This window comes from Papaver somniferum, unplaced genomic scaffold (genome assembly GCF_003573695.1).
Source record: "Papaver somniferum cultivar HN1 unplaced genomic scaffold, ASM357369v1 unplaced-scaffold_125, whole genome shotgun sequence".
Lineage (NCBI taxonomy): Eukaryota > Viridiplantae > Streptophyta > Magnoliopsida > Ranunculales > Papaveraceae > Papaver > Papaver somniferum.
Window position 1 is genome coordinate 5,181,747 of NW_020621603.1, and position 18,392 is coordinate 5,200,138.

Below are 18,392 nucleotides of genomic sequence, written 5' to 3' on the forward strand. Positions count from 1 at the left end.
GGCTTACTCGTACGCATCTGAGCCACTCTCAGAAATCAGCAACTTTGTTTGGCCTTTAACCTTGCCAAATCTTTCTGCTAAGTACTTTACGCCGCCACATAGTTTGTCTGCCTTGCCATTGAGCCTATGAATTCCAATTTCATTTTCGCATCGTCGACTATGCTTCAATCTCTACTTCATTCACATCTCAACACCCAAATACTACTTGCAATCTGTTGCTATGCCTCTTGCATCATCACAAATTTTTCTTTCAAGTCATTATATGCGTGGTGTACACGCTAAACAGCTACCATATCATTCTGATATGCCTAACTTAGCTTACTGCCTTCAGTTCCGACTGACATTTCACTCTTGTAATCCAACAGGCCTTACTGTAGACTAAGTGTTCTTCAATCCTTTTGCAACACTCTTGTGCAATCTCGACTTAAATGCATGACATTAGTCATGACTTAGGATACCCCTGGCATCAGACCGTCTCTCTAGAGACCAGGTTCCTCTTCACGCGCCCTTGAAACTAACAAGGCCTCACTTGTTCTTTCAAACTGCTACGCTTTAATGTAACGGAAAAACAACATCATGTTCTTCCTAACTATGAGTTACTCTTGACTCATATGCTTGATGGACTTACATCTTCATTCTTTCTGTGTTACTCCATGCTATCGCTGCCAAATGCTGTCGCACTTTTACGTAACTCTCCTAATAGCAAACTCGCTTATGCCACCAACTTTACTTCTTTGCTTGGTTTTTCTTTCTGCGTTTCTTATTGCATACTTTGGCTAAGTATACTTGTAGTGCTTCCCCAATGAACTTAGATTTACATTAAGAAAAAAGAGACAATATTTTTGCTTAAACACCTCCTTCATTCATTACACTAGCCTTACATAAGAAACATAGGGACCATTCCCATTACACCACGGCCAACACTCGACTAAACTGAAAGAAAATACATTACAAAAGCAAATACACCAACTAAAGTGTGCTATCTTCAAAGACCATAAGATTAGAAACACCCAACTTAACTTGAAAACAGAAACATCAAACAGATGATATGCCAAAGTCCTCATACTTCAGCAACCCTGCAGGTTCAGGAACTTGCAAACAACAATGCAAGGACCCTGCTTCATACATACACTAATCACGGCGAACAAGGGATGCTAAGATCCATAGGATATCCAAATTCCATATGAATCTCAGCTAAGCTTTCTTCGAACGAGCGGACAGGAGCAAACTCACTTGCCTTTCCCATATCGCACTTCATATCAACCGAAATAACTTTCCTTACACCTTTCACGAAACAAGGTGCACTTGGACTTTGTATGAAAATCCCGCCAAGGTGAGGCATCACTGTTGCCTCTGCTTCTTTGAAAAAGTTGTTACCAAGGATCATCTCAAAATCATTAAGATGCACCACCATTATACTGATCTGTCCACGCCATTCTCCAACTTCAACATTCGCCACTTCCATCCCCTTGATTGGCTTAGCTATATCATTCACTGTCTTCATGTAGTGACCAGCCTGATATACTTCTAAACTCAAGTACTCTGCCAATGACAAGCTCATAACAGTATGCGACGCACCTGTATCTGCCATGACCCAGAGATGATGATTGTGTATGCAACCTTTCACATAAACCAGGCCAGCGCCACTCAACCCATGTTGTACTACTGCCGTTTGTGCTACTATGTTGCATAGTTGAATAGGATTAACATGATCCACTTGATCAGTTTCTTCTTTGTCACCACTACACTCAGTGACGATTGCGGATAATTTGTCTTTCTTCGGACAATCACGTGCAAGGTGAGGACCCTTGCATAAGAAACAACCACTAGCCTTATTCTTCGCATCCAAACTATCATCCCTTTGATAGCTTTTCTCCTTGGCCTCAGAACTTTTCTTATCCTTGTCCTTACTCTTCTAGTTTTTCTTGTCCTTGCACTTCTTATTAGCATCAGTTGAGGTGACTGACCTAAAATCAGCAAGGCTGTCCACGATGTAGGTCTTTGGCCCCTTGCCTTCTCACTTCAGCCTGAGCCCACGGCTACAAACCAGATGTAAAATTGAACAACTTGTCTTCCTCCGACATGTTGTGAATGTCTAGCATCAGAGACGAGAAGTCTTTCACGTATTCCCGTGGTGTACCGGTATTCCTCAGCTTACGCAAGCTCTCTCTGGCTAGCCAAGCAGCATTGCTTGGTAAGAATTGAATTTTCAATTCTTCTTTCATGACATCCCATGCCACGATGCCTGGACGACCAGCAGTAAGGTCATCATCAGTTCTAGTTCTCCACCATAACTTTGCATCACCTTCCAGGTACATGCTAAAGAGAGTAACCTTTTGTTCTTCCGGGGTTCTGGCGGCCTTGAAGTATTGGTCCATATCCCACATGAAATTCTCCAATGCCTTCGCATCTCTTGCGCCAGAAAATGCCTTAGGTTCGGGGACTTTAATCTTCGTAAAGTCACTGCCACTACCACCCGCAGTAGCTTGATCTGATCCAGTTACACCCACCATTCGCCTCAAGACACTTGACTCATCAGTTAGTTCTTTCAAGGCTCATGTGAACATGGTCTTAACAGCATTGATTTGGCCTTCCAAATCAGTATGCTTCTTAGTTGCTTCTTGGTTTGACTCCAGCATATCAGCAGCGTACTCATCAAGATCCTGAATGAGAGCCAACACCGTTGCATTATAATTGACATTGTTAGGATGGCGCACCTCATCGCCAATCTTGTCTTCCAAGTATGCTACCCTAACAGTTAAGGCATCCAACGTACTCTTCTTACCATCCATTATCTCTTGCAATTTCAACAACTAAACTCGAGCAAAACAGAGAAAATCTTCCAACACAAAGCCAAAATAGAGCAATCTGTGCTCTGATACCCGTATTGTAACACCTTCAAATGCTCCAAGCAATTTTTCGCGAAGGTATAACCCGGCATTAAAATGGTTCAGTGATCTCTTATCACCCACTTGTATTTCAGCCTTATAAGATTGCACCAATCCAATCAGCCAACTCTACCAAGAGTACGCAACAGAAGTCTTACTCAGATTTTCTCTACCAAACAATGTAGCCCATACTACAAAGAGGTTCTTGCCATGTTTATGCTTCACAAAATTGGGGGAGTACAATCAAATCAACAGTAAACCAAAGCCAAACGTATAAGCCAACAACTCACTTTTATTAACTTAAGGGGAAGATACAAAATCGTCCAACCAATGGACTTACAAGCTTATTCTCTAAGCCTACAACAAACTCACTCTCTACTGCAATATGGTTCCTCAACACTCGAACTATTGAACAACCTGATTTGTGTAGCTTCTCTGGCTATTTATAATGCCAAGAAGCCAGGGCAAATCCGTATGCAACTCTGTTGCACGCCCCATGAACAACCATCTGTCCATGGGCAGTTCCCTAACCGCCAGTTCCACTTTTTAACTGCTAGCTTTGGTGTTGGCTTGCACAATGGCGCCACACCTGTCTTCAATAGTTAGGACATGCCAAACTCGGTTATAAAGCACTTTATAACCGCCTCTAACTTCATATCTTGCTCTGGCATGCGTGTGATGCACACACACTCGCATCTGGCACTTGGACTTCAAGTCCCGCAACATCGCAACATGCCACTCAGCTTGCACTTCTGCCAACCTTCAACAATACTGCTATTATGGCCTGCGTTGCACTATTATGGCTTGAATTTCAATATTATGGCTTGCATTGAGCACTTAGCTCATTTGGATGCCAACATCCAAATATTATACCAACTGAGTCTTGACTTGCTTAAACCAACTTCATGCTTCATATGCATCACTTGCATCCTGTTTGGCGAGCAATAATCACCAATGGTGTGTTTGGCATCACCATTGATGCACATACACAGTCCAAGTCTTGGCCAATGCTTAGGACCATGCCAAAGTCATTCCATGACTTTGCATCTCATTCTTCATTCCTTCCTTGACCTGGGCTAGCTATGAATAAGGATATGCAACACTATCACATAATGTTCCATGTGCCAAGTAACCTTTCTTGTCTCATCCATGTTGGCGCTACATCGTCGGATTGTGCAGCTCCATCTGCCAGGTTACAAATTCCGTAACGTACGATGATTGTGCATCACTATGCGGACCGGTCATACCACGCCACACCATTCCGTCCTTCCTTATGCGGCTACCAAAACGAAGGCGTGTGACGATCAACATCCACCCTTCCGTCTTAGATGCAAATCCTATCCGTCCAAGGTCGCCAACCAACACATGGTAACCTTTGGCCCAAAACCCTAGTTTTGGCCACGCCAAACCGCGCCAAGGAATGCCATGCCACATGTGCCAAAGGCATGCCAACCACCTTGTCGTGCTACACCATGCCGTCCTTCCCTATACGACTACCAAAACGAAGACGTGCGACAACGACCACCCTTCCATCTTAGATGCAAATCCTAGCCGTCCAAGGTCGCCAACCAACGCATGGTAACTTTTGGCTCAAGACTCTAATTTTGGCCACGCCAAACCGCACCAAGGCATGTCGGCCATGTCACATGTGCCAATGGCATGCCAGCCACCTTGTCGCACCATACCATGCCGGCCTTCACTTCACGGCTGCCAAAACGAAATCCTGCAACAGTGAACGACCACTTTTTCATCTAAGATGCAGATCTTGGCCGTCCAAGGTTACCAGCTAACGCATGGACGCCAAGCCCTAGTTTGGTCGCGTCCAAACAAAGCCAAAACCCTCACTTTTGGCCGCGCCTAAACTAGGTCATATTAAATCTATATCGGCAACGCTTTCATGCCACTGGTTACCAAACGAAGGGTTGCAATAATCAACGGCTACCCTTTCTCTCAAGATGCAAAATCTCGACCGTCGAAGGTCACCACCGAGCCGGCAAGTCTCCCAAGCTCAACTTTCCAAACAATAGCAACATGCTACGTGTTTTCCACAAAGACACTCGAGACATCAACATATGTCACAAACTAGGGGATGCTCATTGGGTATTGGTTTGGCGGTTTACAGCGTGCGGCGTACATTACGCCCGTTACAAGTCAGTGTCATAAGGATGAGGAGGTTAGTAAATACAGGGAGTAATAGTGAAACGCTTTCTTTTATGGAACATCAATTCCAGGCGTTACCGGTTACCACCTCCTCCCATTTACTCACCCGTTTTCCATTTCTTAATGAGACTAGAGTACGTTTCACTTCGACTTGTATAAATAGGTCTTACCTATTTCCACCGAACAACAAGTTCAGGTCAGGAATATACAACACTCAGAAAATATTTGCTAGCTTTCCATCTGTCAGCTTCCCACTTTCTGATACAATTCGTAAAACAACTACTCTTCCAGAATCAACTATTCTGGTCTCAACACTCTCTTCGCTTCCCTCCCCAAAACCAACCCTTCTCCTTCACTTTGTGACCGAAGCAAGTCTGGAACGACCATTTCTTGGATTAGGACGGATTTGTACAGATTGATCTCTCGAATCTAAAGTACTCCCTTACAATACATTTTTTAGGGTTTAAACTTGTTTCTCACCCACACACCCGAAATTACCAAAATCAGCAGAAATCGTTTTCACCCTTAAACAATTGGCGACCACAGTGGGAGATTGATCTTTCGGTCACGATGTCAGTTTTCAATCCTCGATCTCATACCTCGACCCAGACGTCAGGACAGTAGAATCAAACGATCCGCTCAGGAATCGACGACTCAGCTACCAGACAGCTCGATTACCAGTCGTAACACGGCAAGGGATGACTGGGGACTTCTGAGAGGTTAGAAGGAAACGATCCGACCAGGGATTGGCGGCACGACAAAGAATGAGTGGGGACTTTCCATTGTCACGGTGATGTTTCCCACAAAACTCGGTCTTACATCCGGGAGATTCCTTTTTCACCAGAGTAAGTCTTTCTAGACAAAGTACATGGTCTACTACCTCAAGTCTTTATAGGGGAAATAAAAACCAATAGCCATATTTTCCCGTGCTTCATGCTTTCTGCTATCGCACAACATTCACAATTCCATGACTCTCCTGGGGTACTCATGGCACTTATGTTCATAACCAAAACATCATTATTCCAAAACGATTCTTTCTAAATAATAATTTAAAACCCTCAGGGTAACATTTGTTTACCAACCCAAAAATCCTGGAAACCAAAACCATAAACTAGGCGTTTCATTTTCCTTTCAAAAAAAAAAAACCTAAAATAAGAAGTTCATGAGACAAAAATACGTTCAAGGAAAGTTTTTCAAAAATAGCTTGCTCTTCTTGGCGAAATCCTCCTTCGTGCTTTGGAGAGCCTCCCTCTTCAACTTCATCTTCCTGGACAACTTTTCGACTTCCACTTCCTGCTTCTTCACCATATCCGCAGAAGGACTTTCGACTATTTCCGCCTGCAACTTTTCAACCTCAGAGAGACCTTCAACGAACCAAGGAACATTGAAATCGAAGTTTACACACACGTCTCGATGGAACCTCCAGCTCGAGACTACATCCTCAGAAACAGTATGACCAGTCACGTTGCACATGTCGTGAATCGAAGACAAATCTTCCTCCACACGCTTAACCAACGCAAATCGACTAGTGATTTTCTTGTTCGTGGCGATATGTCCATAGCTTTCCCATATCTTAGTGTATAGCACCGCATGTTTGGCTGGCACGCTAAATCCCTCGATCAACACATGATCTAGATGAGGAACTAGGTATGGAGGATTGAAAGTGGCGCCCGCGACTGCATCAGTGACCGGCATGGGATTTCTAACGACAATTGAACCTGTGGCCACTGGAGTACTCTCCATTATCTGAGTCACAGCGACGTTTTCATCTCGATCAACATCCATTTCAAGGTCACCCGGTGCGGATGCCACAGTTGGAGACAAAGCTGTATCTCCGCCAGTCTCCATCTCAGGGCCATCTTCAGAAACGGCTTCCCCCTATGATATCACGGATTAAATATTTTCCAAAGAGAAAGGGAGAGAGGAAAGAAAAAAAAACATGCGGGAGACTCACGGATTCTCTTTTAGACTGACTAGAGGAAGATTCGGCACTGCTGTCGGAAGAACTACTCTCACCATCATTGGACTCTGAAATTTCATCCTTCTCGGGTTCCCCATCACCATGGATAGGCTCTGTACCGCGACCCTCCGTCTCGAGAAACGATGTTTTCTGACTACTTGCAAGTTTGGTAAAGGAGTTCACGCTACTGAGACCCTAGGCAAGATACAAGGATGGATACTCAGAAAAGAAACAAGGATATATGCGATCCAACTAAAATCAAGAGGAAAATCATGCGTACCCTCATATTAGACGAACTGAAAGTCGGTAGAGCTGTCGAATCTGACTGGGAACCTTCTGCACGGCTTTTAGACCTTCGCTCCTTCACTTGGGGACTATCTGCATCCGGGATAACAAGTTTTCGCTTGTTCGAAGAAGGATCCCTCAGCAGTGGGTGCTTCGCTAAAACCGCAGGAGAAGGCTTATCGCGACGATTTTCTACCACATCATTCAAAAATCCATGGATAGCGAGAAACTCATCCTGCCAAAATATGTTATATTTGGAGGTTGCTGATGGATTTCGTTCCGCGAGCAGAAAAGGGAGACTTTTACCCGACACAAAAATACTAGCATCGAGAACAGTTGGCTACGAGTCTTTTGAAACAACCGTCTGACGAACTAGTGGGACCCCTTGGTCAAAACCCATATGCCGAGCCGCCCCATCGATATTGTAAGAGACTGCTTCGCAAGATCCTCGAAAGAAAGACGACACATGACCGGGCGTGCAGCTTCGCATGAACACCATCTCTCCAACAATCATATCCTCTTTATCGGAAGACAAATACATGCTCGGAGCAGGAGCAAACGTATTGATTTGAGTTATGGACGCATGCACCGGATCCCATGGACGGAAATTGATCGCATGCGAGTTGTCAAGGAATCCAACCAGGTTCGAACCAATATTTGGGAACCTATTCGACCAGCGGAGTATCCTAGAGCCACCCTAAGACTCGGGAAGTAAGGCCAACGATTTTGGAGCATACCTTTCAAAGTGCTCCCACAGCCACGCTTGGAGAAAGGCGGCATGAATATACGAATCCACTTTCATGTAGCCATTTGAAGCGCACATGTCCGCGACCAGATGATCCAAGTGTGTCTACAGTGAACCAAGAAACAAGCCACCAATAGGGAGAACGACACCTTTTCCCAATTTTATGGCAAACTTGATAAGTTCCTGTCTTATCTCCTTCTTACCAGAACCATCATCGAAAATATCTCTATATAACCAAAGAGCCAAGAACGCCGCGACATGAAGCATACTATTCTTCTGATTTGGCTCCAACTCATCAGGAAACCATTGAGACACCCACCAGCCATAGAATCACCTCGTCTCGTTTTCTTTCGGAATAAATCCTTTTGATTTCGCAACCAGAGCAATGCGCATTGCTTCTTCATCTGCAGACAGCTTGACATCGAGGTTTCCTATTACGGGAAGGTTCAGCAAGACGACCACGCTCTTTAAGGAGATAGTCATTTCACCCCACCCGCATATGGTCGTGTGAGTGTCCGGACACCATCTGGAAATAAAAGCAACTAGTCCTGGAATATCTTTCCTAATTTGAAGCACTACGGAAGCCGCGACAGCATCAATATCTGCGCCTTGGTCAAACTGGTTTTTACACAGTCCTGGCTCATCATGAATCACATCCATTTCTCAAAGGAACGCAACGGACTCACACATATTTTAAAGTCAATAGGAGAAGCAGAATACTCTTTCCTCTAAATACAAAACCTTATTACACCTCCTGGCCGAACCGACCGGGCCTCTCTTTCACTTTCGGGACCATTCAGAAGAATCGACACATACTTGGGATGATTTTTCCTAATTGTGAAGGATGTTGTAAAGAACTCATCTTCTGTGTTTGGCTTGGAATTGCCAACATCTTTCGGTACGACAGAACTTTTCTCAAGTGACATCCTAACGAAAATTTTCTCACGCTACTTACACCTTCGAAATAACTACAATGGAACAATACATAAGAGAAATTATTACGGAAAGTGCATGGAAATTATTTTATCAGACACATGAGATCCATCCTGGACGCAAGCCAATTTGTTGCAAAGTCATAATGCGCATAGGCAAATACATGGGGACTGACAGACTCTGCATCACCACCTCATGCCAAGGCCGTACCTTGCAGCGAGAAGTTAGCTCCCGGCCGAGGAGGCGCGCCCCACATGGGCACCATACACGCGACCACACCAGGAAAAGGGAGGAAACCCTAGAACCTAGGTTTTCACGGGAAGGGAATGACAGTTACTAGCTCATGCATGCCTACTTTGCACAGTAATTGAGGCGGCCGACATTACTACGGTATTCACGCCTAAATGTTACTACAAGTTCATGCAAAGCATATGTACGGCTAAGATTCATACCAACACAGAAGAACAATATTTCTACAAGTTCATGAAAAGGTACGCCTACGGCTAGGGTTTGCACTAACACAAGAAAACAAGAAAAACAAGTTAAAGAGGAAGTGCTGGAAGACATACCTGGGATTCGCTCGTCCGCTTTACTACTACCACACGACCAGAATACAAAAAAAAAGTGTGAAATAAAAGGAGAGGCCGCCCCCTTTTATAAACATAACACTTGGGAGTTTGAATAAGGAAAGGACTTCCTATTTGAGTCAAGTAAGGAAAAGAGGCAAACGGGCCCGCAAAGACAAATCACCACCGTGCCGAACCTTCCGCGCATGCCTTGCCTCGCCAGAACCGCGCCATTGCCTTGAGCCGACCATGCCAAGCCGTCCGCGCCATGCTTTCCTCGCCAGAGCCGCGCCATTTCCTTGGGCCCACCATGCCAAGCCGTCCGCGCCATGCTTGCCTCGCCAGAACCGCGCCATGCCTTGGCCTCACCATGCCAAGCCGTTCGCGCCATGCTTGCCCCACCGTCCACGCCATGCTTTCCACGCTAATCCATCAACCAAGCCCATTCCCACACTCGCGTCGTACCAAGTCCAATCCAACGCAATGCCTACGGCTCCCCTTCAGCATTCCTAGGTAAGAATTACCAGGGTACCTTTTTTTACATGGGTCATGTTCCACGGCAGAACCCTTAACACTGACAGACATCATCTATGCCAAACCCTAATTCTCATGCTACCGCACCAAGGCATGCCAACCATGCCAGCCGCACCTCCACGCCAAGGCATGCCAGCCGCACCACTGTGCCAATGGCAGACCATGCCACCCACATCTCCGCGCCAAGGCATGCCAGCCACACCACTACGTCAATGGCATTCCATGTCAGCCGCACCTCCGCGCCAAGGCATGCCAACCATGCCAGCCGCACCACTGCGCCAATGACATGCCATGCCAACCGAACCTCTGCGCCGAGGCATGCCAACCATGCCAGCCGCACCTCCATGCCAAGGCATGCCAACCATGCCAGCCGCACCACTGCGCCAATTGCATGCCATGCCAGCCGCACCTCCGCGCCAAGGCATGCCAACCATGCCAGCCGCACCACTGCGCCAATCGCATGCCATGCCAGCCGCACCTCCGCGCCAAGGCATGCCAACCATGCCAGTCGCACCACTGTGCCAATGGCATGCCAACCACCTTGCCGCGCCACACCATGCCGGCATTCTTTATCCGGCTACCAAAACGAAGGCGTGCGACGATCAACGACCACCCTTCCATCTTAGATGCAAATCCTAGCCGTCCAAGGTCGCCAACCAATGCATGGTAACCTTTGGCCCAAAACCCTAGTTTTGGCCACGCCAAACTGTGCCAAAGCATGCCATGCCACATGTGCCAATGGCATGTGAACCACCTTGCCGCGCCACACCATGCCGACCTTCCTTATGCGTCTACCAAAACAAAGGCGTGCGACGATCAACGACCACCCTTCCATCTTAGATGAAAATCCTAGCCGTCCAAGGTCGCCAACCAACGCATGGTAACCTTTGGCCCAAAACCCTAGTTTTGGCCATGCCAAACCGCGCCAAGGCATGCCATGCCACATGTGTCAATGGCATGCCAACCATCTTTCCGCGCCACACCATGCCTTTCTTATGCGGCTACCAAAACGAAGGCGTGCGACGATCAACGGCCACCCTTCCATCTTAGATTCAAATCCTAGTCGACCAAGGTCGCCAACCAACACATGGTAACCTTTGGCCCAAACCTAGATTTGGACATGCCAGACCGCGCCAAGGCATGACATGCCACATGTGCCAATGGCATGCCAACCACCTTGCCGCGCCACACCATTCCGGACTTTCCTATGCGGCTACCAAAACGAAGGCGTGCAACGATCAACGGCCACCCTTCGATCTTAGATGCAAATCCTAGCCGTCCAAGGTCGCCAACCAACGCATGGTAACCTTTGGCCCAAGAATCTAATTTTGGCCACACCAAGGCATGCCGGCCATGCCACATGTGCCAATGGCATGCCAGCCACCTTGCCGCACCATACCATGCCGACCTTCACTTCACGGCTGCCAAAACGAAGGCCTGCAACAGTGAACGACCACTTTTCCATCTAAGATGCAGATCTTGGCCGTCCAAGGTTACCAGCTAACGCATGGACGCCAAGACCTAGTTTGGTCGCGCCCAAACAAAGCCAAAACCCTAAATTTTGGTCGCGCCTAAACTAGGCCATATTAAAGCTATATCGGCCACGCTTTCATGCCACTGGTTACCAAACGAAGGGTTACAATAATCAACGTCTACCCTTCCTCTTAAGATGCAAAATCTCGACTGTCGAAGGTCACCACCGAGCCAGCAAGTCTCCCAAGCTCAACTTTCCAAACAACAACAACATGCTACGTGTTTTCCACAAAAACACTCGAGACATCAACACATGTCACAAACTGGGGGATGCTCATTGGGTATTGGTGTGGCGGTTTACAGCGTGCGTCGTACACTACGCCCGTTACAAGTCAGTGTCATAAGGATGAGGCGGTTAGTAAATACAGGGAGTAATGGTGAAACGCTTTCTTTTATGGAACATCAATTCCAGGCGTTACCGGTTACCACCTCCTCCCATTTACTCACCCGTTTTCCATTTCTTAATGAGACCAGGGTATGTTTCACTTCGACTTGTATAAATAGGTCTTACCTATTTCCACCGAACAACAAGTTCGGGTCAGGAATATACAACACTCAGAAAATATTTGCTAGCTTTCCATCAGTTAGCTTCCCAATTTCTGATACAAGTCGTAAAACAACTACTCTTCCAGAATCAACTATTCTGGGCTCAACACTCTCTTCGCTTCCCTCCCCAAAACCAACCCTTCTCCTTCACTTTGTGACCGAAGCAAGTCTGGAACGACCATTTCTTGGTTTAGGCCGGATTTATACAGATTGATCTCTCGAATCTAAAGTACTCCCTTGCAGTACATTGTTTAGGGTTTAAACTCGTTTCTCATCCACACACCCGAAATTACCAAAATCAGCAGAAATCGTTTTCACCCTCAAACAACCACACAAGAAAAAATTTGTGAAGCTATTGCGATAGCTCAATTCAGATTTTGGTTTGACATTTGCTAAGCCATAGTAACAACATCATACACATGTAGCAGTCATGGCACAGTCCATAACATTGCCAAGAAAAATTGGACACTAGCATGCAGAGAAAGAAATATTATAAGCAGTGGATAGGGAGACGCAGTTACTTCAGTCTAGACATTATAAATGTAAATTGGAAGGTGTTCAGCATTAAGGTTCAAGCTATGACTAATCATTAACCTTAGAAAGGTTTCGTACTTCGATCAGATTCTGATTTAGTTGAGTCAAATGGTATTTCTAGATCTATACAACTAATTTTAAAGAAATCCGGAAAATAATAAATAAAACGAGCAGGAAAGTGAGAAAATGTTTGTTAAAAATGGGAAGAAAGAACACGAGGAAGCACACCACAACTACGCAACCTCTCTCCCTCCCTATCTCTCTCTCTTTACTAGCCAGTCATATTAAGCTACAAAGTTAATAGAACATACGAGATTAATGTTCATAGACAGAAAGTAGAAGCCACTCTCATGTCATAAGATATGGTAACCAATTCAATCACATTGTTCTTTTAAATGGGTCAGAGTTATAATCTAAGCAGATGGAATCAAGAGTACTAATCATCTACGACGATTTTCTTTCAAGGCATATTTTACACATTTTCAAACATTTCTATATTCAGTTACAATCTTCCACAGAACAAAAAAAAATACAAACTTTTACTCAGTATCATGTCAATATTCAACAAATGATGCAAAGTTTAGTGCTTCATCATACCTGAGAAAGAATAATGCCATTCTTGTTGAGTAAAATATGGTTGTTAACTTTTGGAGATGCAACATATTTAAATCCTCTCACTGTCCTTCGTCTAGCCAAACTTGCTTCCTAGGAAGCTCCCGCAGTATGTAGGTAGCTGAAATTTGATATGGCCAGTGCTCACTGAAAAACAGATGATACCAAATTTAAGAACCTGAAACAGTAACGCATAATTGAATAGTAAACCCAGTAATTCCAGATCAATAGAAAGAACAAAAGAATAATACCTAAAATTAATTTAATATCATGAGCAATCCCCTCATCGTTGCAGCCCATAAAAATCTTGGTGATCTCGTGTTTTCTAGCAAATTTCATAGATCTCCAAGGTGCCGGTGGTTGGATTTTCCGAGTCCGTTCAAATCAATTTCGAAGATGACACAAACCATTTTGGTTCTTCTTCATTTTCTTTTTGGATTTCTGGAGAAACAACTTTGATTTATTACTACTAAAATTTCCAGCAACTTCTTCTTCTTCCTCCATATCTTTATGTTTCTTCATCAACCAATAAATCTTTTCATCTGATCTATCTACTACTCACCATCTCCTTGTTCGATATAACGCTGGGGTTTTCCGATTCCCAATTTGATTGTTGAAAGATTATTGTTCCCAACTGACACTTTCCCTTTCTTTTACTTGAAGATATCTCACTCAACATACACTTTTTTATAGCTAAGTTCACTTAATATACAGTTACTGTTTGATGACAAGGTGGATATGAGTCTGACCACCCATTGTATATATAATTTGATGCTGAAATACTGGCTCCAGAATGAAAGTTAGGCCTAAAGCTTGAGTTCTAGGGTTCCTGGTCCCCAACCATTAAGATTTGAGGATTTTGAAATATTTTCGGTTATTATTGGCGAAAGGGTAGGTGACGAAATACAGTAGTTATAATAGTTACTCCTAAAACCAAAACCCTAATTCTTATTTTTCTATTGTCGTCCTTTCGTTGACGTCTCCACTCCCCTTGATTATAATCGCTTCCCTTTTCTGAATCTATTTTCTTCCCTTTCTTTCCTACAAATTCTTATATTTTGCATGTTCTTAACTCTTTTGATTTGTTGTTTTGTAGCTACGATTTTTGCTGCTTTGGATAAACCACAAAATCCTATCATATGTTCTTTGATCAGAAATCTTATCATATGTGTTGGTAAACCTGAAACCCTGCTAATATATTTTTTTTTGGGATTTCTTCACAAGTAATTATCATGTAGGGTTTCCTGTGTTGCAAGTATTGTAATTATCATTGTTCATACGAGTTTTTTAAATTTTCCTCTCTATTTTGGAATCCAAAATCAAAATCTCACTTGATTTTGATAGTTTGGTAATGGTTTAATCTGGAGTTCTGTTTCATGAAAAAGGTTTAATCTGATGTATTGTTTTCATGATAATGATAGATGGCTAGATGCCATCTGCCTTTTATTAAGAGAAAGGGGAGGCGAGAGCCAAATAAGCAGCAGATGGAAAGTTAGGGTTATGGATTTTTACTGTATAAGGTACTTACATAGTCACATCCATTACCTGAACTCTTATGATTAAGCCGGACGTTCGTGTAAAAAAATTATTGTATGCCAAGAAATATGCGTGTATACCTTATTTCCAGGAGTGACTATCCTCGATGACCAAACCTGTGGTGAAATTCTTTTACGAAGGCCGTTTACTTCAACTTCAAACCACTAATAAAAGTGCTGATAATTTTTTTATTTATAATTTGATGTTTTGTTTTAGTATACCTATAATAAGTGCTGATAATTTTTTTGAGATAATTTTTATTTTATCAAACTTGCATGAACATGAGCGTGTTTGTATTCTTGGTAGTGGAGATTCATGTGGTTAATATTAGCAATAGCAAGATTATAAGGTTAATATTAGAACCTATTTTGGATTTCCTTATTTTTGATCCTATTGCTTTTAGTTGTATTCTTCTTTTTCCTTTTTGGTTCTCTCATGTCTTTTATGATGCTTTTATTAGCGTTAGAGTTTTTGTATTGTTTATACAGTATTAGAAAGTGCTGCTAGCAAAAATGGTATAATGAAGTATAATGAAGAGTTTTGGTAAATAAACTCGATACTTCTAAGTTTTTGTCTCAAATTCATTATTCGATCGTCATTTGTACGTGTATTTTCTTATGACACAATAAATTGATTAGCACTCTTTATGAATGACCTACTTAATTTCTGTTAAATGACGTTCGATTGGGAAACTATGTTAGAAGGTCAAAACTAAGTTCTGGCGTGGATTTTCAGTTGCATCAATATCGAGCATCAAGAAGATGCAAGGAATTAATTACCAGGTATCATAAAATCATCTTAATTATATTGCTAGGTCAAGTATATTTAGTTGGATCTTACTATATGCTAACTGTATCTATCACCTAACATATTAGGGTTTGATTGTAACGGTGGTTTGAATGGTTTAGGAGGATCTTTTTTGGAGTTGAAGAATTCTCAAAAAGATGTGGATTCTCTACCATTCAAATTTGTTGACATGCTATCTTTAACGGGTGACAAAGATGATAAGAATTCAGGTTTAGTATCATTTCCTGAAAATTCAAAATTAAATTAACTTTATGTGCATTCTTTATTAATTGCGTATTCAGTTTGAGGTAAATCCTCTTCCTATATGTTGCTGCGCCTCATACAAATGGTTTTGAGATGCAGGAGTCCTAGGGTATTGGAGAGTTGCAAGCTCTGATGTTAATAATTGAAATTGTATGGATATTGGTTAATTTCGGAGCTCCTACCTTCTTGGAATGTGCTGATCAAGTAAAGGACGACATACTAAAAAGGTAACTAATTGTTCTCAAATCTTAACTAAATTGGATCCTTCTAAAGTGTGTTCTAAACTTACTTCCACTCCATATATGTTCGAAATCAAATTTCGTGTTTCATGTGATTACTAACAAATTATTCTATCAAGTGTGGGCTGAAATTCTAATATGAGCATATTAAAAACTTAGAATGGTTGTTCATTATATATATCTGCAATTTATGAATTTCAATTGAAAATTTCTAATATTTTAGAACAAGGGTACAGATGGATTTATTGATTTGACCCACAAACTATGTGCTGCTTTGATGCTTCATCCTTTCAAGTTATTTTTTATGTTCTTTTTCATGCTTTTCACAAAAAAAAATTATTCAGAAGTAAGTTGCATCTCAAAATCACGCGAAAGGACAAATCATTGCATAAATTTGCGTCATAGTAGCATGAAGTTTTAGTAGAGAAAAAGAGTGAAATGGCATGGAATAATAAATTTGTTTCAGGTATCTATCAATAAGTCAGTAGAAATGTAGGAATGTAGGAGGCATCTTATATATTTATATCATATTTTTTGTCTACAACGTGGGACTTGGAATGCAACCATGGACTATCTTTTCTTATTAGCAGTTAGCAATTGATGACTTCGTACTGCTAGATATTGGTTATTATCAGCTCTGATATCATTTTTAAAATCAACAGGTCTTATGAGGTGGAAAGAAATAACCTATCAATGAAAATGCTATCACAAGGGATTTACTACACTCAATGCAGGTAAGTGGGAGCATACCGTGTTTGAGTTTTGTATAGGCTAGATGGTGTTGTTGGACTTTAGTATGAAGGATAATTTGTTCAGTTTAAAGTGTTAACCTTTTTGTGATTGTTCCGATTGAACTGGGAAATCAGATTTCACAGCAAACAATTTATGGTTTGGTTTCAAACCAGTTGGCTGGAGGATGTCATATAGTATGAGCTATTCTAGAATCCACGTAATAAATTGAATAGAGCTTGCGAACTAAGATAATTTCCACAAAGATTTCTGGGAATTTTTTTTCCCCCGTTCCATTGCATTAGAAAAGACGGATCAATTACTACTTTTCTTAATTTTACAGGACATATACATATCTTTTGTTCACCCGAAGGAATGTAATAATAAATCTTTTTTCACGGGAAGGAATGTAATTTCACGGGAAGGAATGTAATAATAAAAAATTTCAGCGTAAAATTTTAAGACTTTTTCCATGTTTGGAATGCTAAAGCTTTAATTGTAAGTTACGTTCTTTCATTCTAAACTTCATGCACATTTAACAATTGGGTTTTTATTGGGATTATTTGTATGACATCTTCCTTTGAGTTATTTAAATGGATTTCTTTTTCCTCTTTCAGTTTTATGTGATTTTTTTCCCTTTCCTTTTGTATTACGTCTGCTTTAAAATTTTAGAAAAGGATATATTGCCGAGTGCCGACACTATCTAAGATAGTTGCATGAATTGTGAATGATATATCAAGACCATGATACTAAGCATTATCATGGTATAACTACTAAGCATTATCGTGGTATAACAAGATCATACTATATAAAAACAATCCAGAATACTAGAAATAGCATGGAATTCATGACATTATCATGGCCTTGAGAGCAACAAAGCCGATCTTCAGAAATGACAATTGGTTTGATCAAATGCCTTTGGGTAAGAACGAACTACGCATGTCTTTTTCAGCCATTAACATATGGCTGCCATTTTTGTATGGCTTACCCTCTCAAGAGAGGAAAAAACTTAAGAACCACGAAGTAGGGTGCAGACTACAGTTGTTGTATGTAACATGCAATGAGTGTAACATCAAATGCAATATGTCCGATGAACCTGATCCCGTGCAACGCACGGGCAAGACACTATTATATATATATACAGGGCAGGTGAGGACGACGTTTATGGTTTACTTTCGATGAGCAGTACTACATTATATATAGTTGTTCTCATGATAATGGGGCAAAATGTACCATGGAACAGTTTTTTGATACGACGGATATGCATCTTTATATCAAAACAATAACATGAGGACAAATGTTACATAAAAAGCTAGTTGGATAAAGAATCATCCCCTCGAAAAGAAGATATCACTAGATTCACTACCGTAACTCAATTATATCTTATGCGCGTGCCCAATGTAGTTAATTTCGGTCGAGACGGCCTAGATACCGCCGATAATATCAGTTTCGGTGCTTATCCAGGATGCTGATATTTTACCAATATTCATCGAAATATAGTGTTTCAGTCACGACTGGTATTCACCAAAATCCGATATGACT

At 42.2% G+C, this 18,392-nt stretch overlaps 1 long non-coding RNA gene across 1 annotated transcript; it reads left to right on the top strand.

Moving 5' to 3' along the window:
• The first annotated feature begins 15,330 nt into the window (after positions 1-15,330).
• On the top strand, positions 15,331-17,372 carry LOC113331211. The gene is made up of 4 exons (XR_003350804.1): positions 15,331-15,614; positions 15,741-15,848; positions 15,982-16,109; positions 16,784-17,372. It is a non-coding gene; the product is annotated as an uncharacterized LOC113331211 (long non-coding RNA).
• Positions 17,373-18,392: the final 1,020 nt, after the last annotated feature.